This window comes from Lactuca sativa, chromosome 1, assembly GCF_002870075.4.
Source record: "Lactuca sativa cultivar Salinas chromosome 1, Lsat_Salinas_v11, whole genome shotgun sequence".
Lineage (NCBI taxonomy): Eukaryota > Viridiplantae > Streptophyta > Magnoliopsida > Asterales > Asteraceae > Lactuca > Lactuca sativa.
Genome location: NC_056623.2, coordinates 17717798 through 17742148, shown reverse-complemented (window position 1 = coordinate 17742148; position 24351 = coordinate 17717798). Strand labels below are relative to the sequence as shown.

Here is a 24351-nt window from a genome sequence, read left to right as displayed (position 1 = left end):
ACCAATATGGTGCCTTGGCTATCGGAGCTGCACCTGGAACTAGGTCAATCTTGAACTCCACCTGTCTCTCTAGAGGTATCCCAGGCAACTCCTCCGGAAACACATTCGGGTACTCCCACACAATTGGCACGTCGATCACGGTCACCTTACCTCCCTTTCGGGTATCCATAACATATGTGACATATCCTGTACAACTCTGCTGAAGGTAGCACATAGCCTTCGCTGCTGAGCACAAAGTCGGCCCGCGCTGCGACCTCTTGCCCTGAATCACCAACTCTCCCCCACTTGGGGTCCTGACACGAACCAACTGCTGCTCACAGTCGATCACCGCCCCATTAGGGCTCAACCAATCCATTCGTATGATGTCCTTGTTCCCACGCAAAGGAACATGAACCAAATCCACGAGGTAACGCTTGCCATACATCCTGAAGACACAATCTCTGCAAGCCTCTGATGCTCGGGCGGATTGGTCGTCAGCAATCTCGACCTCTAGAGGACAATCCAACATGCCTGAAGACTCAATAAACCTCTTGCTGAGTGTAAGAGATACGAATGATCAGGTAGCCCCCGAGTCAAATAATACGTGTACTAGGATGTCATTCACATGGAACGATCCTAAACAAAACACATAAAATATAAATATCAAAACGGACATGTAATAAGAGTTAGGGAGAAGAAAACATACTTGTCACCACATCCGGTGTGGCACGCGTCTCCTTAGTGATCAACTGGAAGGCTCGGCTCCTCGCCACTGGAGCATCTGTGTTGCCTTGTCGGCCATCCGTGATCTGCAGGGTCGCTAGAGTTGGTGCCACCACTGGCACTCCTGATATCAATCTCGGGCAGTTGGCCTTTTTATGGCCCTTCTGATTGCAATGAAAGCAAAACAAGTCTGATGTCTGAAGGGTGGGGGTAGGAGCAGTACAATCCCTGCCAAAGTGCCCAAGCTTGCTGCACTTATAGCAGCCCGATCCCCCTAATCTACATACTCCCTCATGCGACTTGCCGCATTTCCCACAGCAGCTCGGGCCCTGCTGGCCCTTTGACCTAGAGTCAAGTCCCTTGGGTTTCTTTCCCGAAACCCCAATTGTCTGCCTAGTCTCTGCCTTCCTCTTCCGGATGTGCTCTATATCACTCTCCCTCTCCCTCGCCCTCGCTATCATGTCATCCAAAGTCTGGCATGTCGAGTAGCTGACATATTTTTGAATGTCAAATCTCAACATGTCATGGTACCCGGTCTTCTTCATCTCCTCATCACCCGCATACTAAGGCACCATCAAAGCTCTCTCCCTGAACTTGGCGGTAATCTACGCCATTGAATCAGTCGTCTGTCTCATATCCACAAACTCCCTGACTAGTTGCTGAATCTACATAGCTGGCACAAACTTATCTTGAAATCTAGTCACAAAGTCCGACCAGGTCATAGCCTCAATGGATGGGGCTCCCAACGTGTCACTGACTACCTCCCACCAGTCTCTTTCCCTCTATCTCAAACAACCAACAGCAAATCTGACTTTCGACCCCTCAGGGCAGAAGCTCGTCACCTACGCAGAATCAATGTTTGCGATCCATCGCCTCGCCACAATGGGGTCCTTCAACCTGTTGAAGTCTGGCGCTCTGCATCCCCTAAAATCCTTGAAGTAGAGTGTGCGAGTCCCTGACTGGCCAGGTGCCATGTCACTCCTGAATGCCCTAAGGCGATCCTCCACCAACTCAATGATCCCTTCCCTGATCGACCCGAAAATCACTGGGGTCGCCTTAAGGATGCCTCTCATAATCTCGGATGCAATGAACTCGCGCAATCCGTCATCAACTGGCTCGAAATCTGTAATCGAACCTGACCCAGACCCTGAACCTCCTACTCCGTGACGTGTCATCACCATTCTGAAACAAACCATACAATCATTAAAGTCATACATAATATCGAGAGACCTTATACTCACTACAAGTTCCTTGGTTTGATCTCAACTCTCCTTGTTTCGAGTACGAATCCTCTGCTTTTAGTAGTATGGGCCCATACTACCTTCCACGTCTATCTGTACTTTCCTCAAGGATTACTTTGACCTCACCAAGTCCCTGTCACTACTACTGTTCTCAGTGCTAATCTCATCCTAGGCTTACCCTAGGATAATCTCCGACCCACTCTCCGCCATCAACTGCATAAGAAGTCCCTGTTATCTCTCCCTAACTAGCACGTAGATACCATTACATATTACTAAGACCAGATAATTCTTCGAATGAGAGGTCCTACCTTATAATAGTTGGACTCAGAAAAGAGCTGCGAAATAGGGCTAGAACTAACCTTATGAAATTATTTAGTCCTCGTAGTATGTAACTTAATGTATTCGTTTACTAGTTAATTAAAGATAACTAGGACTCCTAAAAGTACAAAGCAAGCAGTATTCGGGCATTAAGTAACCAAAACCAAGCATATCCTAATCAGGCTATCATATCACTGACTAGTCAGTACTATCATGCAATTGAATAAGCACATACAGCAGGCATATAAGGCATCTTCCAAGATCCTTAGCCCTAATCTAGCATGCAGTTCTCACACACATACAGTAGGCATACAAGGCATCCTTCCTAGATCCTTAGCCCTAAACTAGCATGCATTTCTCATAATCAAATCATATATCATAAAAAACATGTATGGGTATATCAGGGAAAAATTACTTGAGGTCGGCCGATTGCAGCATCACATTCTTTGTTCTTTCTCAAAACCCTTAAGTTTAATTCTTAGAAAATTTATTTTTCTTGCAACAATTTCTCAAACCCTCGATTTGAGTCCAGACACCCCCGAAGGTGTGTCCGAATCCCTCAAACCAAGGCTCTGATACCAACTTGTAACATCCCAAAATTTAAGGCCAAAAATTTCATTTTAAATTAAACAATTATAAAACCATTTATCTGATAAGTGATAACAATCATAGTATCACTCATATCAAAAACCAATGTATCGATAGTCAAAACATGTCATAATAAAACATCATCAGAGTATAAATCCCAAAGATCTCCAGTGCGGAAAATGTAGTGTGATGCGCTGCGATTATGTCAGCTCCTTTCCCTTCAAAGAGGAAGTACCTGAAAACAAAACTGTAAACCGTAAGCACAAAGCTTAGTGAGTTCCCCCATCATACCACATACCATACAATAACATACTGCCTAGCATATCTCGGTGCTGGCCTACTCCTTTGGTCTCTTTCAACCGGTAACTACCTAGCATATCTGGGTGCTGGCCGACCCCTTCGGTCTCTTTCAACCGGTGAATGCCTAACATATATGGGTGTTGGTCTACCCCTTTCGGTCTCTTTCAACCGGTAACTGCCTAGCATATCTGGGTGCTGGCCTACCCTTTCGGTCTCTTTCAACTGGTAACGGGGACTATTTCACCCCTACTACTACCATAGATAATCCTAGTACATAAACACATAAGTCATATACTGCCTAGCATATTTGGGTACTGGCCTACCCCTTTGGTCCTTTCAACCAGTAACAGCGTCTATCCAACCTTTCCTACCACTATCGCATAATAATATAAGGGTTTTTTGATATAAAAGTCCTTAAGTTTATCAGGTTTTGTTGGTTTTGTCCATGTGACGATTTTTTGTTCGTTAATGTCCAAAATTTGCCAAGTATTTTTCAATTTTGTCCTTTCTACAAATGTTTTATGTTTTTACCCTAATTATGTTTTTCAAATTTGCAAGAAACCCCTTAAGTTTACAAATCTTATATGTTTTTATCCTAATTATGTTTTCCAAATTTGACATGAAAGTCCTTAATTTTGTTAAAATTTGTTGGTGTTGTCCCTCGACAACTACTATTATAAATAGCAAGAGAAAAAATGAAAAAAACCTTGCAACTTTTGGACATTAACGAACAAAAACTTGTCACAGGGACAAAACCAACAAAACCTGACAAACTTAACGACTTCTATGTCAAAAGCCCATAATATAACATACTAGCACAATAAGCATAACGGATAGTGGCATATTAGACAATTATCACAAAGATAATCATATCAACTATAATTAATTACTAGTAGGTCGACATTGGTGCCTTCGACCCACTCCTATTGGAAGGTAACTCACCTCAAATGTTGTGAAGTAGCTGAACTGTCTTTGCCTCTAAATCAACTCCACTTAAATTCCTACATATAAAATATTTCCTTTAATTACCCTTTCATACTCATAACCCCTTAAGGGTCAACTTTGGTAAAAGTCAACAATTTGGGTTGACTCAACTCGCCGAGTTGACCCATCAAATCGCCGAGTTCCATAAATCAGAAAACCCTGAAATCACGATATAACTCATCGAGTTCTTTCACAACTCATCGATTTCCTCCTATCAACAGAATCATGACTTTTCCAGTCAACTCGTTGAGTCATCCTTGAACTCATCGACTTTTTCCCGTTTAGAGAATCAGGATTCTTTGACCCAACTCGTCCAGTTCCTTTATGAACTCGTCGAGTTCTTCAGTTTGTTAAGCCCTTCTTAATGGATGAAGCTCCTATCCTTTAGATCTAAGCTCCATACTTCATATTCATACTGAAAATGTCCTTTTAAGGGTAAATTTTCCAACTTTACTCGTTAATACCCTTCCTTAATGGATTTAGTTCAAACCCTAACTCTTTAAGACCTAGATCTTGATTTAAAAGCCATTAATACTTCAAGCTAAGGCATACAAATTGAGATATAGACCCTAGACACTACATGAACATGTAAAGTCTCTGACTTTCTCTCCATACATGGCCTTTTGGAGCTTAAAAGGCCAAAATGACAACCTAAAGCTTGCATGGGGCTCTAATGGCCAAAAAGTTTGCACCTTTATGCCTTGAAAGCCCCTCAAGGTCCTAGATCTGGAAGTATACTCACTTGGGACGCCCTTTTCCCATCAAGATATTTGGACCAAAAACCCCATAAAAGTGAAAATAAAGAGATCTAAGTAATCATTAATCAAGTTTGAGACTTGCTTACCAAAAAGTGGCGAGGATGGGATGATGTTTCTGGATCTGCTCACTCCTCTTGAGTCCCCAAGCTTCTTCTTCTTCTTCCATAAGCTTCAAATACACAATTTTTCTCTCAAAAAATGACTCACAAGCTCACACAAAGCATTAGGGTTTCGAGATTTAGGGTTTAGGACTTGGAGGCTGTAAATGAGGCCAGCCTATGGAAGTTTAGGTGTTTAAATATGGTACAAAACCATGAAAATTAGGGTTTCACTCTACCAGTCCTACTCGTCGAGTTGAGGCTCTCAAATCATCGAGTAGGATTTACAACCCGCGTCCAGTTCCATTTCGAGTCGACGAGTTTGGGGCCTCCAACTCGTTGAGTTTCTTAAAATTTAATTTTCTTCAAAATGAGCATAATTATGAAATTTTGATTTTTTTTATATTTATAAAAAAACCCCAAAAAAGATCTTCCAAAAATTAAAAAATTTAAGTAATACTTCTACTCACTATTCTAATAACTTTTAAATTTTTTTTTTTAAATAAGGTGTTTTAGATGCTAAACTTGATTTTAAAAGATTAAAAGTTTAAAAAAAATTGTTGAACATAATATGTTCCAAATAGAGATGATTTTAAATATTTATGATTAAAAAATATCTTGATTAAATATGTTTATGATCTAAAAATATTTAGATTCAAATATTTAATGAATCTTAATTATTATATTTTTTTATGATTCAAAATTAAATGATTAAAAAATTATAATGATCAAACTGTTGTATTGAACAAAAACTTTATTTAATTCAATATATTTTGATCCAAATTAATATGATCAAGAATCACAGGGGTCGCCTCAAGGATGATCCCTTCCTTGATCGAGCCGAAAATCACTGGGGTCGCCTCAAGGATGCCTCTCGTGATCTCAGACGTGATGAACTCGTGTAGTCCGTCATTAACTGGCTCTAAACCTGCACCCGAACCTGAACCTGATCCTGACCCAGAACCTGAACCTCCTGCTCCGTGACATGTCACCACCATTCTGAAACAAAACACATAATCATCAGGGTCATACATAACCTCGAGAGGTCTCATAATCATATCATATATCATAGCAAAACATGTATGGGTATCTTGAAGAGAACTTACTTGAGGTCGGCCGATTGCACGCATCATACCTTGTTCTTTCTCAAAACTCTTCTTTTTAAATTTTAGAAAAACTATTTTCCTTGTAAAATCTTTCAAACCCTCGATTTGAGTCCAGAAACCCCCGAAGGTGTGTCCAAATCCCTCAAACCAAGGCTCTAATACCAACTTGTAACATCCCAAAATTCAAGACCAAAAGTTTCATTTTTGATATAGCGTTTTATAAACAATTTATAAGAAAACATCATCAAGTTAATTCATTTAATAAAAACCATAGATCATATGTCTCAAAACCATCTCATATAATAGTAACAATGTCAGAGTGTAAATCCCAAGAATCTCATGTACGGAAAATCATGTGTGTGATACGCTGCTACCAGGCTGGCTCCTTTCCCTTCGAAGAAGAAGGACCTGAAACAAAAACTGAAAACTGTAAGCACAAAGCTTAGTAAGTTCCCCCATCATACCATATACCATATAACATACATACTGTCTAACATATTCGGGTACTGGACTACCCCTTCGGTCTCTTTTAACCGGTAACTGCCTAACATATCAGGGTGCTGGCCTACCCCTTCGGTCCTATCGAACGTCACCTAGCCTAGCATATCAGGGTACTGGCATACCCCTTCGGTCATTTCGACCGGTACCGGGGACTATTTCACCCCTTACTCTACCATATAACATCTTAGTGCATAAACATATAATCATATATTGCCTAGCTTATCCGGGTGCTGGCATACCCCTTCGGCCCTATCGACCGGTACTGGGGTCTATCCTACCCCTCCTATAACAAATCACATAACATCAAAGCATACTAGCACATAAACATAACAGATATCGACATACTAGATAATTATCACAAAGACAATCATCTCTACTATAACTCTTACTAGTGGACCGACCTTGGTGCCTTAGACCCACTTCTACTGGAAGGTAACTCACCTCAATGTCGTGTAGTAGCTGAACTTTCCTTGGCTCTGGAACCAACTCTCCTCAAACTCCTACACGTAACATACCTTTTAATTACTTTTTCATAGTGATAACCCTTTTAAGGGTCAACTCTGGTCAATGGTCAAGGTCAAAGGTCAACTCTCTGGTTAAAGTCAACCTTCTGGTCCAAGTCAACTTTCTGGTTGACTCAACTCGCCGAGTTGGTCCATCAACTTGTTGAGTTCCATGATTCAGAGAATTTCGAACTCGCGATCTAACTCACCGAGTTATCCTCGAACTCGCCAAGTCCTTTCTTGTGACAGAATTGAGACTTTTCGTTTGAACTTGTCGAGTCCTTCCTTGGACTCGTCGAGTTCTCCTTCATACAAAGTTGGGTTATTTCATTCACAACTCGCCGAGTTCATCCTTGAACTCTTCGATTCCCTCTTCATATCAGTTGGGACATTTTACTCTCAGCTCGTCGAGTTCATCCTTAGACTCGTCGAGTTCTTTGATCTTCAAGTCCATAAACACGTCCAACTCGCTGAGTCATCTTCTAGACTCAACGAGTTTGCTCAGTAAAAGAAAAGGTTGGGGAACCATGTCCCAACTCACCGACTCATATGAACGACTTGTTGAGTCCCCTAAAATCAAAGTGCATACAGTCGTTCTTAGTCGGCTTAATGCATCCAAAACATAGATTTGGCCTCCTAGGGTCTGTATAACACGTAAAGTTACAAAATTTATGTTCATGCATGGGTTATTTAGCTCAAAAAGGCTCTAAAAGTGCTTGTTATGATACATAGGACTCCCATGGCCATAAAGTTGGCACCTTTATGCCATGGAGTCCCTAAAAGACTTTGGATCTGAAGTCTTGACCCCAAAGATGCTTGCATCCATGAATGGTTCCAAAAATGGTTCCTTAAAGCCCTAAACTACTCCATGAAGGGATTTAGTAGACGAATAAACAATCTATAGACTTTATACCTCAAATGAGCTGGAAATGGAGTTCTTCTTCTGGATCCAAAGCTCTTTCCCTCAACCAAGCACTTCTAGCTTTCCCTCATTCAAGAAAACACCAAGAAATCACTTCTTTTTCACTCACAAAGCTTAAGATCATAAATTACGGTTTTCTGGACAATGAAAGGCGATGAGGGAGACCACAATGGGGGTGTTAAGGTCTTTAAATAGGGTGCAAACCCTGAAAATTAGGGGTTCACTCTAACAGCCCTACTCGTCAAGTTGAGGCCTCTCGACTCGTCGAGTCCCATTGCAAAAATGAATAATTCTTTATTAAAATACATACCAGGAACCAGGCGTTATATATATATATATATATATATATATATATATATATATATATATATGTGTGTGTGTGTGTGTATGTGTGTGTGTGCTTGTGCGTGCATGTGTGTGTGTGTGCATATGTGTGGACCCATATATATATCTTCAGCAACCATAACACATGTGGGGTTTTATTTGCATCAATATAGTATTTAAAGGTAGTGGAAACAATGAAAAGATTTACCTAATTGTACATGCTCCATATATCTAGGTTTTAATAGTTATAGCAATAAAAGTTTAAAAATCAACTAGAGAGAAACATACTAACCTCTTGATTGCTCGATTAGCATCTTGTATGTGCCGGTGCTTTTAATGGATGAATGATGTAAAGCAGAAACCCTCTAATGTAGTCAAACCCACAAACACCAAAAACAAAAAGGCAAAACCCTAATCTAGGGTTTATTTGAAATTTCTAACCCTAAGATAGAGGTTATAATTTTGTATATGGAGAGAGAGAGGGAGAAAGAGAGAGAGAGAGAGAGAGAGAGAGAGAGAGAGAGAGAGGAGGTTTGATGGATTTTATTAGAGGATTCAACTCTTTGGGTTTGACTCGTAACAATCTATTCATAGGTTGCCGATAATACTAAAGGATACAAACCCTTAGGATTTATCCTTACTATATTAGGAATCTCCCTTATCTTTATTAGGGACTAGCCAAAACCATCCACCACAAGGTCTGCAGGAGCTTTTGAAATGTTCCAATTAACCCCTTGGGTTAATTAATATTTAACCTCTTTAATTAATTGAAATGGTTTACTTAATTCCAAAATAATTTCAATTAGTTTATTTATTTCTTACTTAGTTAATAACTTATTTATCTCCATTTCCATATTGTTATTTGGGTCATGAGGCCAACCCAAAAAGACCATGCTATTGAAACATTCCAAAAATTATAAGGTAAAATTTTCATTTTTAATTCAACTAGAAACATCAATTATCTTCTTTCCAATCATTCAAAAGTATTTCAAAATAAAAACAATTATCAGAGTGTAATCCCAAAATCATATAGTCGCGTAAACATGGGTAGATGTGCTGCGATCTATGCAGTTATCGTGGTCAAAATTTCAATAGCGGTCACATGTCACTATTTTAGATTGCGGTGGTATAGCGGTGATATAGCCGTTTTTTAATATTATGTATAATTTATAATTTTATATTATATTTATATAGAAGTTATATATATTTGAGTATTAATACTATAAGTCTATATAGAATTAATATCATAAACCTAAAAAGTCATATAAAAACATAACATAATATTCTATTATGGTAATATGGAAACTAGGTAGTGTCAAAGTGTCAAAGTGTCAAAGCGTCAAATAGAGTTTCATTGTATTGCTCGTGTTCAATATCTTAGTAGGTCATGGTTGATATAAAGAGTTAAGTCCCAAGTCGTAGCCTCATAGGTGTGGTTCGATTTACAAAAAGCATTAATGGAGTCCGACCATAGCAGTTGAAGTTGTCGTGAGTACAGAAAGAGATGAGAAAGAGAGTTGTCGGTAGACGTAGTTGCTTTGAATGCTTTTAGTTATGTTAGTTGTTTGGGCATTTTAAAATGAAAGTGTAGTGAGATCATTAAAACTAGTTTTTCATTGACAAAGTAACCAAATGACCCAAAATGTGAACGAAAATGGAATAGCGCCCGTAGCGCCGCTATAGCGGTTATTGAAATAGCGGTAAATAGCGCCGCTAATAGCGGTACCGCGAAATGAAAACGCTAAGTTGAAAATAGCGGTTCCTGACCTCCGCAAAACGCTATAGTGCCGCTATAGCGCAATTGATAGCTTAGGCTGCGATCAAGCCGAACTCTTCCCTTTTGAACCGGAAATACCTGAAACCATAACCATAAAACTGTAAGCACAAAGCTTAGTGGGTTTCCCAAAGTATCACATACAAAAACACAAGAAAATACATGCTATGGACCAAATCATAGTCTTATATTCATTTCCTGTCATGGGCCAAACCATGGTCTTTCCATGTAGTGCCGATGGTCAAATCCCAGTCTTACATACAAGTGCCAGGTGACAGATCTTGGTCTTCCATATAATTGCCAGGGCAAGATCCTATTCTTTCATACAAATGTCACGTGCTGGATCTTGGTCTTTCATGCAAGTACCACAAAGACAACTAACATTCTACACAACAAGTAATGGGTCGACATTAGTAACTTCTACCTATAGATCTAGTGAGGAGACTCATCTCAATCCGAAATAACCGAAACACAGGCGCTGCTACTACCAGAATCCTCACACTGAACACAACAAAAAAGAATATGATTTTTCAGTCATTTAAAGACAAAATAGTAATATTAAAAATAGAAAAGTATACATATATATAGTGTTAAATAATGTTTTTTTTCTCCAGCGTTTCAAAATTTTTGAAAAAAACTTAAAACTTATTAAAATATTTTGGATATGTTAAAGTTGAGGCGTTTTTATAAGTAATTAACTTCTAATTTTCAAGAAAATGTCGATTAATAAAATGATTTGTATGTAAATATGGGCTTAAATCTTTTATATTAATTTTTTTTGAAACGACAAACTAGACAACCTATTCGTATGTACAACCGATGAATGTATTAAATAAAAACAATTCATCCAAAGTTACTTTAAATAGTTTTTAACTTTTAGCATCCATAAGAAAAACCTAATGGTTGGCGTACAAAATTCCACACAAGAGTTACATGGTTCAAATTCTATCAAATCCATGATATTTATCGAGTCTAACGATTTATCTCCCATATGGGTCTGATGACGATTTAACATAGGTCGTTTAGATGATGCGGTTTACCTTATTTAGTATCTTTTAGATTTTACAAATTTTTGGCTATTAGCTTTTATGTAATCTATCTTATGACTATTTTTTTCGAACATTTTTGCACAAATAAAAGCTACAACCTCTATTTTACATATCCTAACTTTCATGTGTCAAACACATTATTTTTGTAACTTTTATGAAACAATTACAAAATTTAGTCCGGACTTGAACTCTTAATTTCAATTATTTTAAATGTTTTCTTTAAAAAACATTGTAGGGTGAGAGTCTAAAAAGGGGTGAACGATGAGCTTTTAATGCATGAAATATGGTTTAAGGACGAAATGAACAAAACATAGTAGATAGAAATTGTTAAGGATGCAAGAGAGTTAAAAGGATTGACATCCCACCAAATTGGTTTTTATTTTTCTTTTTGTATTTCTCCCCCCAATAACAAGTGGCTTGCCAGTGAGAAACGCCATCCCCCCTCAGATTCACTACAAATATAATCCATGGAGTAGCAGAGAACACGCAAACTACATCACTTCAACATGTCACACCCATCAACTTCACCATCATTAGAACGAACCCACTACACCTCCTTCTCTCTGAAAATCAACCACAAAACTCTTATGTGGAGTTTAGATCGCAGAATCTGATCTTTTTTGCACCCTCCTTTTCGATTCATAAGGGCCCTCCCCTTCATAATCAGTAAAACCACCCACCCACCACCCATCACCAACCCTCATTCCCTTATTATCTCTTTCGTACGTCCTTTTCATTAGTCAATTAACCACTCACTCGCTCGCTGCCTCAAGTGCTCTTTTCCCGTCTTATTTGCGTTTGTGTTCCCATTATTGAAGCATATGCTTCAGCTTATCTACTTCATCATTGTTTCTTGATTGCAATTTCCTTTCAAAGCTCTTTACCTTCATAGTTTCTTGTCCTTCTGGGGTTCAATTTGAGATGGGATTTTGAATACTTCAAGAAATCAAGATTTTTTACCTTCACATGACATCGCTTTTTAGTTCTTTCTGAGTCAACTGTAATCTTTACATTTATGTGCTAAAATGGATTCGTGGAGCTTTAATTCTGTGGTTAAGGCTTTTGTAGATGATGAATCTCTTTCAACTGCTGATGCATTTGAGAAAGATGAAACTGGATCAATCGGATGGGATGTTAAACCCCCATTTATCTCTGGGAACAACATGGGTTTGTTCCCAAACAAAATTAACATTGAGAATCAACTGTTTGGGGACATCGGTTTTCCTCCATTGATGAGGAATTCGTTGTTCACTCCAGCTATGGCTGCCTCTCAGAATGCATTTTCTGAGGGTAACATGTCTAGTTCCAAGCTTCAATCCAACTCTAGAGAGTCTGAACTTTTTGATCTTAAGTTAGGTAGGCTTCCTGATCAAAGAGAGGCTCAGATGGTTTCCCACAATTTGAGTCCATCAGAAGTTTCTACGACATCAAAACGACCACGAGATATGGGTTTCAGTTCTTCTACACCATTTTGCAAAGTTCATGGTTGCAATAAAAACCTCAGCAATTGTAAAGAATACCACAAAAGGCATAAAGTTTGTGAGGTTCACTCAAAGACTTCTAAAGTCATTGTGAATGGCATTGAACAAAGATTTTGTCAGCAATGCAGCAGGTTGATTTTCTATCTCTTTGGCATATAAACAAACACTTGGTTGTAGCCTATTTTGGTTATTTCAGCAACCATTGAAGATGAACTTGAATAGTTGCTAAATTCTTGAAAACATTCAGTTGATTTTCAGCAAGTTTTGTGAAACGACCACCATTAACCATTTAGTGTTCTAAATTTTTGTTGGACCCAGGTTCCATGTGCTGTGCGAATTTGATGATGGCAAGAGGAGTTGTCGCAAACGTCTTGCTGGCCACAATGAGCGTCGAAGGAAACCACACACAGGTGTCCTCTCTGAACAACATGGGAGATTGTTTCCTTCGTATAACATCAAATTTGAAGGTAATCCTGCTACTCTATTTCGGATTAGATGAATCCTGTTATCAGGTTGCTTTAATTGAATATTTGTGGTTATACTTCCTATCTGTAACTTTCTAATTGTTGTGAGAGGGAAGTTTATCTGTCATTTCTGTATGCATCATGTGCATACACCAAATTTCCCATGAATGTTGAGGTTCTCATTAAAGGCATATATATACGAGGGATACTAACAGAATGGGCTATATGCCGACAAGAGCTATACATACAGTAAGTAATATTTATACAAAAAAGACTAGGGCTGGCCCTAGATATCTCCAGCCAATATTACGTAAAACACTGTTAACTAAAATAAATAAATAATAAGATAATATAAAGAAAAGATATCATAAATCTTCACCCCCTAATGTTTGGTATTAATATCAATGATATCCAACTTGCTCGTCATTCTTTCGAATTTGTTCTTGGAAGAGTCTTGGTGAGGATATCAACAATCTGAATGTTTGATGGGACATATGACAATTCCAGAATTCCAAGTTCCAGCTTTTCGCTAATGAAGTGACAATCGATCTCTACATATTTAGTCCGATCATGGTGAACATGAATTCTATCAATTTAATGGATGCCTTATTGTCACAAAACAAAGTCATTTCCCGGATTACTTGAAGATTTTAGTTCCTTCACAAATTCCTTGACATATAGCTCTACTTTTAGCCTAAACACTGCTTCTAGACACTACGAACTACTTCTTACTATGCCAAGTGACCAGATTACCCCACACAAATGTGCAATAACCTGTATTTCCATGTTTTGCTTTTCTGAAGAACATTGATTTCTTCTACCACCGCACCTTCCATTCCTTTTTATAAACCTTTTCTTGAAAATTCTTAGGAACTATTGTTCCAGAGACTAAATAGAAAAGACTTTGTATTTGGTGATAGTTTTTCATATGAAACAAAGTTACTAACTAGATGCATAGTACAACTCCTCTTTGCTTTCCGTAATGAAATTGGAACATTCAAATAATTCGACACATCAGGGGAAATATTAGAGAAAGTATTACCTTGTGTGTTCGAAAGAGGTTCATGATTGTGTGCTTCAGTAGGAGAATCTCTAGGTGGAGAATTAACTTGTAAGTTTGGAAGGGAGTCATGATTGTGTGCTTTAGTAGGCAATTGCTCAACCACACCATTTTTGTTGTCTCGGGGGTCGAGTGTAGACAATGTAGTAATTTTAAGTCTCTTTATTTACTGCTCCATCGGTTGAAGATGTTGGACTAGAGTTAAGAACACTCATGTTTGGACTTTCAATATTACCTTTGTTTGGTATCGGCATCGGGTTGGGAACTTCCACATGTTGACTTATCTCGGGGAACTGTAAATCCAGGTAACCCAAAAATTGATATTTCACACAGTGCTCCCCCCTGGATACCAGTTTTGGAATAGTAAGGTTTTTCTGGAAATAATGTGACATCCATGGAATGGTAGAATTTTCTGGTGGAGGGAAAATAACACTTGTAAACATGCTAGTTTGAGGAATATCCCAGAAAAACACATGTGGATCTAGTTTGCTACGATTGGGTTGATGATTATGAACAAATATGGCTTAGCAAAATATTTTAGGTTGCACTTAGGACAATATTTGGATGTGAGGAAAGGAAGATTATAGGGATTGGCGTGGAGTTTTGAAGTCCACTACCCGATAAGGCATTCTATTGATAAGGTATGCTACGTTCAAAACTGCTCTAATTAGAAGTAGTTTGAGACAAAACTAGATTACAGTAAAGAACAAGTTACCTCGAAAATTTTTTTATTTTTCAATTCGATAACAACATTTTATTAAGGAACAAAATGTGTGTCAACGTAAGATGTGAGATGGACAATTACGTATTGAACAGGATAATTTCCCAACTTTGAGAGAAACTATTCCATTGTATTATCAAATGTGAATAATTGAAAATATTCCATTGTAACAGAGGATTGTCAGCCGTAAGCTTGATGTCTATCTCAATTGGGGTCTTTACTAGATTGCAGTTGGACATGTTTGCCTAGTCTAAGATCTAAGTGACATTTTCATTTAGAGAGAAACATGCCTTTAGATGAACGAGTGATAAAGATGTCGAAAAAGTATTAGAGCTCCAAGATCAATCATTGAAAATTATTTTCGGAGAGACCAGATTATGTGTAAGAAGAGTTGAAGTGAAGGCAGTAAGGATTATATCATCGGCGTATAATAGTAAACACAGGCCCGTCCCAGAGGGTGGGCGATAAGGGACGACCGTTCAGGGCCCAATTTTTTTTTTATGAAAATTGTTATATTTAGAAGATAATACAAGTAATTTTCTTTCAATTATTGAGTTATTATAAAAAAACATGATGTCATTTATGTATTTTAAGGACCCATTTTTTTCTCTTGCCCTGGACCCAAAATATGTTTGGAACGACCCTAAGTAAACATCTGAGATGTGAGCCCTGTTTTAATATAAAGGGGACGAAGTGTTTGTTTCATTGTGCTGAAAACTGAAAACCGAGTGTCGCAACATGATTGACTAGGAAACCGTTGAAACCAAGCCCAGGAGCCTACTTGAGGCTATATAAAGACTTATGTAGTGGGAAAACATAGTCGCATTTATTTGGTCATGGAAACCAAGCGGTTGGTGTATGTAAAATGTCTTAGGTAAATGACCATGCAAGAGCGCGTTTTTCACACCAAGTTGGTGAACTAGCCGGTCACGAGAAATAACAAGGCTCAATACATAATACATACTGTGGTTGGTTTGACAGCTAGTCTAAAGTTTATGCACAATTTATGTCTGATTGTTGACTTCAAGTCTGCGACAATTTGCAACAAGTCAAGCTTTGCAGGGGCTAAAGGATCCATCCATGTTAAATTTATGTTTATATATCCACATAGATCATACCACATTTGTAACGGAAGGTGGAGGAACAAGAACCCACATACTATTTTTAATTAAAGCATTTTATTCCTTATTATTAGCGATAGCGATAAAATTTAAGTTTAGATAAGATTGTATTTGTATTATTTAAATTCCTTTGTTATAGGGCTAGCTGTTATGTCTGTACGTGTATATATTGTACCTGATTTACATGAAATCCAATCAGAGATTAAATCCTCATACTTATATATCCACATAGATCGTACCATATTTATAACTGAAGGTGGAGGAACAAGAACCCACATAGTATTTTTATTTTTAATTAAAGCATTTTATTCCTCTAGCATTGTTATGTGCCTTGAGTCACGAAGAGCTTGAGTGTGAATTTTTGAAATGAGAGAGTGGAGATGTGAAGATTTAATTTGTGAATAGGTTTGGGAGACGCCAAGTTAAGAGAGTGTGATCATAGGATGAGAAGAGTGAGATGACGGAGGAGATAGAGCGGGTTGAGAATTGGCAAAAATGGTGGAGTGCTTGCTTTCAGTAAGGCTTTTTGCGGCTGAAATTTGTGATAGCCAACAAGACAGGAGCTGTCAGAAGGCTACCATGAGTGGAGCTGAAAACGGTGATGGTGATGGCAACGGTGGTAGTTTAGGGGTTTTGAGGTGTTGTTATGGGCATAGATCTAAGGAGAATGAGATATGTTTATTTCCTTGGTTCGAAAAAGCACGACGCACAACGATGCGTTATCAACGTTTAGAGACCGAAGCCTAGTTATGATGTGTGTGATGCATAATACGCTTGCATTACGCACGTGAGGCGTCTAGTATTGACAAAATATTTGTAATATAATTCCACATAACATATTTTACCTTGAGGTGTCTAGTATTGACAAAATACTTGTAATATAATTCCACATAACATATTTGGAGGAGGGAAACAAATTCTAGACTTAATTGACCAACTAATGTGTTGTATATTTTTTAAGAGGAAAATATATGTATTCTACAAACCACGTCTACAAAAGAAGATGTGGACTAAACGTCTGTAATATGCAAAAAGAAACATGTTTATTTTTTAAAGTCTCTAGGCTGCATAAATGTTATTAAACCACATTTATCGTTGATGATCAAGGTTTTGAAGTATGTCATCGCGCCTTGAAGCGTTTTCCCTCCACTTCACAAGGCGTAAACTATAAGCGGAGTGAGGCGTAAGTCAGAAGAGGAATAAAAAACATATATATAAAATTATATATTTTATAAAAACATACTAAGCATATATTTTTAAGCTAATTTCACCATCAAATCCATTAGTCATACAAAAGACATTCAAAAATATAAAAACGTCTAAAACATCACATAAAAAAGTCTAAAACATCAAAGTTTAAAACATCAAAGTCTAAAACTTCAAAAGACACAACTACATAGGAAACACACGAAAAACATCAAAACACACAAGTTAGTAATCAGGTTCAAATAAAATAATCAACATCATTCGCATCACTTTCAAATGGGTCATCCTCATCTTCTTGACCCCAATTCACTTTAACCCCACCATCATCATCAATCAAATTCACTTGAACATTTTTTCTTTTTCTAGTTCTACTTCCTTCCCCAATTGTCCCACCGCCTCAAGGTTTTTAACTTGCCCCGCCACCTAGAGGTCTTCTAATTTCCCTGCCATCTTCCTCCCTTAATTCCCTGCCACCGTCAATGTTATCTTGTCACCTTCAATGTTATCTTCCTCACCATCACTTGGGGCGGCTATCCGCTCATCATCCAACAATACATGTTCAACAACTACAGGGTCGTCTTATAAATTAGCCCTCTTCACAAACTTTTTCTTCAACTTATTGTACATGATGTAAACCAAGTTGTTCATTCTTTCCGTGTTTAACCAGTTTTGTCTCTTTGTATGGACTTGATTAAATATATTCCAATTCTGTTTATAGGCCGAAGTAGAATACGTAAGACCCAAAACCTTTATTGCAAAGGACTTGAGTTCTGGGCATCGTCTCCACATCCCCCAACCATGTAACTATAGATGTTTGTAAAAAAGTTAATAAATAATTTAATTTATATAAAATAAAAAACTATAACTATAATAACAAAAGTAGAAAATAATATACCCCGTGGACATGTCTTATATGTCTATAAAAAACCTTTATATCCGAATAATCCTCTTTTTTCTTTGTAAGCAACGAGTTGATCTTCAATCTTCAAATAAATTGTTGTATCTTTCATAAGCCTTTCCATGACATCATAAAATCCTCTCTTAATCTCTAGATGTTCGGAAACATTAGGACTCCATCGATATTGTGGATTTAAGTAGTCCGCAGCCACATACATGCAAATCATGATGCATTTGGAACTCCCATTTTTTTTCGATGGTGTTCCAAATCTCTTTATAAGAAGCGAGGTTGTTATCCAAGTTCTTTGCTATTTTTTCTTTGCACTCGTCCATCGCCCCATAAAAAATCCCATTTTTGGTGTCTGCTCCCCATCAACAAGCCTTAAAACTTCAACAAGTGGCATTGTAGTTTTCATGGAATAAAACACACTAGGCTAAAAATATCCATAAGGACCATAACTATTTTTTTTATCTCTCTACCATTGGGTTTCTTAGCCTAAGAAGATGCCCCCTATTCGTTTGAAGCAAACATTTGTTGTAATTGTTATTTCGATTCGTAAATGATTTGTATAGTCAGAAAAGTCGTGGAGAATTCCGTGGCGGCCGGTCGAAATCCAGGATAAACTTAACACCCATTGATGGCTGTAGATGAAATTGCTAACCTTTTTTGCTTTAAGCAAAGAATTTTTATTTTGATTCAAATCCCCGATTTTTTCAAGCATCAAAACGATGCAATGAGCTGAACACGGGGTCAATACATGTTTTTTCTCTTATCCATTAACAATGCTCCGACAACTTTGTATGCACTAGCATTTTCGTTCACTACTTGAACGACAATATCTTCCCCGATCTCTTCAACAACTTCATCAAGCAAATCGAATTCTTTTTTGAGCATTTTTTTATGCAATATAATGCATCAACAGTTCTTAAAAATGCAGTTCCATATTGATTGTTGACCAAAAGGTTGATCAGACTTCGGTTTCTAATGTCGGCCAACCATCTGATAACAATGACACCCCAGTTGTCTTCCAAGTTGCTTTTATGTCATCCATCATTTTGGTCGTTGTCTTGACTTCTTCTTGAAGGATCCAAGTTCTTAACTCATGCAAGGGGATTTCAATCCCTGTCCAAAGTTTCCAATAGAATATACCATACTAGCAATTGATGGACTATTTGATACATTGAACGAGTTTCCAATAGAATATACCATACTAGAAATTGATGAACTATTCGATACATTGAACGACTGAGGGTCATATGCTCGTTGTGGAGACAGCCAAAGATCTTTTGAAGTTGTACCCTGTGCATGGAGATACACTGATTCAGAGATGGTGGAGAGTAGGAGCATGCGTACATGGGCATCATTGGCTAACCAGGCAACATACGAGGGTTTGGTTGGGGTTCATCGGTGGTAGGGTAGGTTAGGACAAGGAATCGATCCGTCAATATAGCCAAAAAGGTTGTTGGTAACAAGAAACGGTTGGATCATAATTTTCCAAAAGCCATAGTTGGTGGATGAGAGAGTAAACGGAAACTTGTGGGAGTTGTTTGATGTCTTCTCATTTGTGGAGAAGCCAACAATGGTTGTCATGGTGATGTTGAGATTGTTGATTGATCAAATGAAGATGAAGAAAGTACATAGGGTATTTTTTTTCTTTTTTGGCGGCTAGTGTTATAACCCTAGAGGAGCCGATCTTGGCTCTGATACCAAATCAAAGTTGTAATTGTGATTATTGCCATTAACGTGAAATACAACAGGAATATATAATAAATATATTTACACTATAATCATTATACTGTAATATATATCTAATAGAGGTCTATTAGGATGAGGGTAACATAAGTACCCGAAGACGCGAAAGTGATTATAAGAGGGATCTTTGTGAAAGAGTTTGGTGAATGGATGCCATTGTTTATAAACTTGGATGAAAGGATATTAAGGAGATGTGTATCAATGTATAGTGCCTCAACCTAATATGTGAGTAGTAGATAAGATTGGAAAATGAGAGTTCAAACCAAATTATTGATTGATTGAATCATTCGTTTTGATTTTTTGTCTTTTGAGATGTTTTGGAATACAAGAACCGAGTATAAAACATGTTAGTTTTAAGAATGTTCTGGAAGACATAGTTATCAAATTCTCCGCCATGGTCACATTGAAACATTTTATTTTCTTTATTGAATTGAGTGTTTACAAGAGCATGAAATTAAGTGAATTTTGATAATGTATGGGATTTGTGATGTAGTGGATATACCAATAAGTTTTGGGAGTAATGTTCACGAAAAATGATTTAGTACTTTAATCGGTTATTGCTTGCAATTGGCGATGTTAGGAGTGAACTAAATCAGATGGAGAGCTAACTTTATTAGAATTATAAAAACAAAGACATACATGTTTGCCAAGTTGAAAAGCATGACACAAGTTTTCAAAGACAACTTTTTACATGAAATAGAATAACACGAATTAAAAAACATAGCACTTCGTTCTTGGGATATCTGAGTCTTTGGTGTCATGTTATTTGACTCAATGAAAGGAGAGGAGAGAAACTAGAGAAGAGTTGGCGGAGGTGACAAGGTAGATCGGCAAATGATGTGTTGGGTCCTGAAATCCTTCATAGAGAAACAAAATTCAACAAATTCTATTGTACATTTATTATCACATGTAAAGTACGATGAGGTGTTAGCACTATGCTTTGTCCTTAACTGGTGACGATTATGGAAGAAGCGTCACCAATGAGAATGAGAATAGAAGGTATAACACTCTTATTACAAGTAGATGTTAGATTCCCTTTCCTCGACGTGAGGTGAGCAGAGGCTCTAGTATCCATGAACCAACAATCATGTCTTGAAGCTTCCATGTATGAAAAACTCTAGAAAGAAAGGTGCTTTTGTCTGAATTTTGTCAGAAGTACCCCATTGTTGGCTGCTATATGGAGCCAAGGAGTGGAAAGTCTACCGATAGACAGACGAGCCTGCCAGAGGTGCGTGGCCCGATCCATGGCAGAAGGGTGGGGTAGATAGTTGGGCCAACAAACTGGCTGTTGTTGGGCCTTTTGATGTGGGTATTCTATAGGAGGAGCCCAAGGTAGAGGGGGTCGGAGGGCCAATTACCTTCTTCAAGACATAAAATTGATCTCACTTGAAGGAAAGTTGGAAGAGGGTTTTGGTGGTGTGTTATTATAAGATCTGGTATCACCTTCAATTTATAACAGTAGTCTGTGTTTTGTGATTGACATATCATCAATCACAAGATTACGGTTCTTGCTTTCAAGCAACATCCCACAACATCCTTGTGTAAATATGTGGAGTCCCATTTAACTCTCCAAAAGAGCCTTGTGGAGAGAGGGGTGACTCTAATATATATAGAGACATAAGTGATCTTCGTCCAGGTGAAGCATAGATGAATCGGTAGAGGCGGTGTGTTCTTCAGAAACGTACGCCTTGATTTTTAGTCTAATTTTGACTTTTTTCTTTTGCAATCGCACCTGATCTGCATGGGTCATGGGCAGACAAGAGGTATATGTACAACACAATAAGTATGAATGGGCCTATGAAATATACTCCCTCCGTCCCAATATTATTGGCATGAGGAATAACAAGAGTAACTTTGCAGATACTTTTTCCTTATATTTCTCTATTTCGTTTGTGTGCAAACTTATAGCAGTAGAGAGGGCCTGATTTCCAACATTGGTCCCTAGCTCGTTAACTTTAACAACTAGGTTGTTATATTTTTTAGAATGACCATTATACCCTCAAACCATAAGGACCATTTCTATAGTTTTGAATTTTTACAAACTACAATGACCATTTCTGGATCATTTTTGTTTGCCTTTTTTTCTTTCTTTTTTTTAAGCATTTTTTCATCGTTTTCAGCTTACTTTTCTCACACACACACACACACACACACATATATATATATATATATATATATATATATATATATATATATATATATATATATATATAGTGTTCTTTGCATTTTGTTTTCATTATTTTATGTGTGTTTTTGTAATTTTTTCCATTATTTTGAATTTTTTGTGTATAGAAACATCTTTTTTTTGGTATATGTGCACATATACACATTTAAATAAAACGTTATTTTTTTTCTTTAGTTTGTACTAGGTGTAAGACCCATGTATTACATGGGTTAATTAAATATATAAGTTTAAATATTTAAAAACTTTAGATTTATAAGAAAATAAGAAAAATAATAAATTATTAAAATTGATTTTTTTATCTTTTAAATTTAAATAGATAAACAATATAAACTAATGAGCTTTAATTTTAGAATTTTAAATTAAGAAGTTAAATTATTAATGAAAATTGATATTCATTTATTACTACATTTATTGTAATTATTACATTAACGTATTATGTGGAATTTATTAAAACAGAAAAATCCATAAAATGACATGTGGAAAATAAATTAATTCAAAATAACTACAAAATGATATTTGGCAAATTGAATGAGAGGGTGACATGTGGTAAAAAAACCTTCATTTATTAGAGTACATGTGCATTTTTACAGTTTTTTCATCGGTTTGAATTGTGTGTATAAAAACATCATTTTTTGCGTATATATGCATATATGCACATTTAAATAAAAACATCATTTTTTGTGCTATTTGCAATATTTGTATTTTGTATGTGTGATTAGCCTAAACAATATATCTATGTGTCTATGAAGGTGCGATGAAAGTTATTTTCGGAACCAATATTTGGGTGAATACTATTGAGAACAAATTCTTTAATTTTTTTTTCTCAAAACACCTTCATAGATACCTAGACACATTATCTAGGCTAATCGTACATGAAAAAGATGTCTCTATACACATAAAATTCAAAATAATGAAAAGAAAAATGCACATATAAAATAATGAAAACAAAATACAAAAAACACACAAAAAATGATGTAGAAATGTTCCTTGTAATTTGTATGTTGAAACAAGACAACTGCAGAAATGGTCCCTATGGTTTGAAAGTATAATGGTCATTCTAAAAAATTTAGAAGTGTAGCTGTTAAAATTAACGAATTAGGGACCAAAACCAAAGTTAAACACAAAAAAAGTACATTTTTGCTAGTAAACTATTTTTTGGAGGTTACTTAAAGAAATCTGCAAACCATAAGGACCATTTCTGCGGATTTCTCTTTTTTTTTATTTTTTTTTCTACAGCACCATAACCATGGTATCACTTTTTTTTTCAATCTCTGATTAGTATCTCATGCCTTAGTGATTTCAAATGCAGGCAAAGAGTTTAAGGGATCTACAGCGGCCACATCGTCTTTTCCAATCCCCATATATCAGCGGAAATACAAGACCAATGAGAGGTGGAAGATGAATCCTGATGATAGGACAGCTCATCATCTTCAGTCAATCAGTTGCATTACAGATGAACAAACACATTCAAAATCTCTTTGCTCTTGTAACCTCAAAAGAAACCCTAGATCTGATGGATACATAAAGGCTTCAACGTCTGCTTCTACTGGGTTATCAGGAATACCTTCGAGTTCTGGGAGTGCTCACTCTCTTCTGTCATCTCAATCTCGGACTACCATCTCTTGTCATTCCTCAGGAACTCAAGCGTCAAACTCACAATCAAACCCAGACTGGTTTCCTCGACATTTGCATCAGGATAATATGAACCCCTTGGTCGGGTTTGAGGGTAGTTCAGTCAAGTTTGCAATTGATGGGATGTTCAAAGGGTCAAAATGCATGAACTCTGAGGATCTGATTTGCTCCAGTTCTCATCACAGCTTGAGAGGGTGGAACATCAAAAGCGAAGCTCACAAATGAACCCATATATATGTTCTTACTTCTTTACCGCTACTGCAAGCATACTGAGACTTATCACCTTCATTGTGTGAAATGGTAGAGTTTGTATGTATAACTAACTTGAGAGCTAGAAGCAGCCACCCGAAAGCTTTAGTGGGTGGTTTCTACAAGATTATTAATGCCACTTCGTGGAACATTTGTGTATAAATGTAGGCATTCCAACTAAATGGTTGTTGGTGTATGGTGAACATATGCTCAGGGTGCAACCTGATCACTTATAAGTTAATTTGACTTGTAAAATAAGGACATGCAAGCATGTTTCCTGTATAATTTATTTTAGGAGGGTGTTATTATATACTTTGAACTTGTTATATTGTCTTAGATAGTAGTCATTAACCTAAAATGTATTGGCACCTAGTAAATTAACATGCAAAATATTGTAGAAAGGTTCTAAACTTC

The 24351-nt window shown here is 37.1% G+C and overlaps 1 pseudogene; it reads left to right on the top strand.

Annotated features, from left to right (window-relative positions):
• The first annotated feature begins 11554 nt into the window (after positions 1-11554).
• Positions 11555-24351, top strand: LOC111910507 (squamosa promoter-binding-like protein 6; annotated as a pseudogene).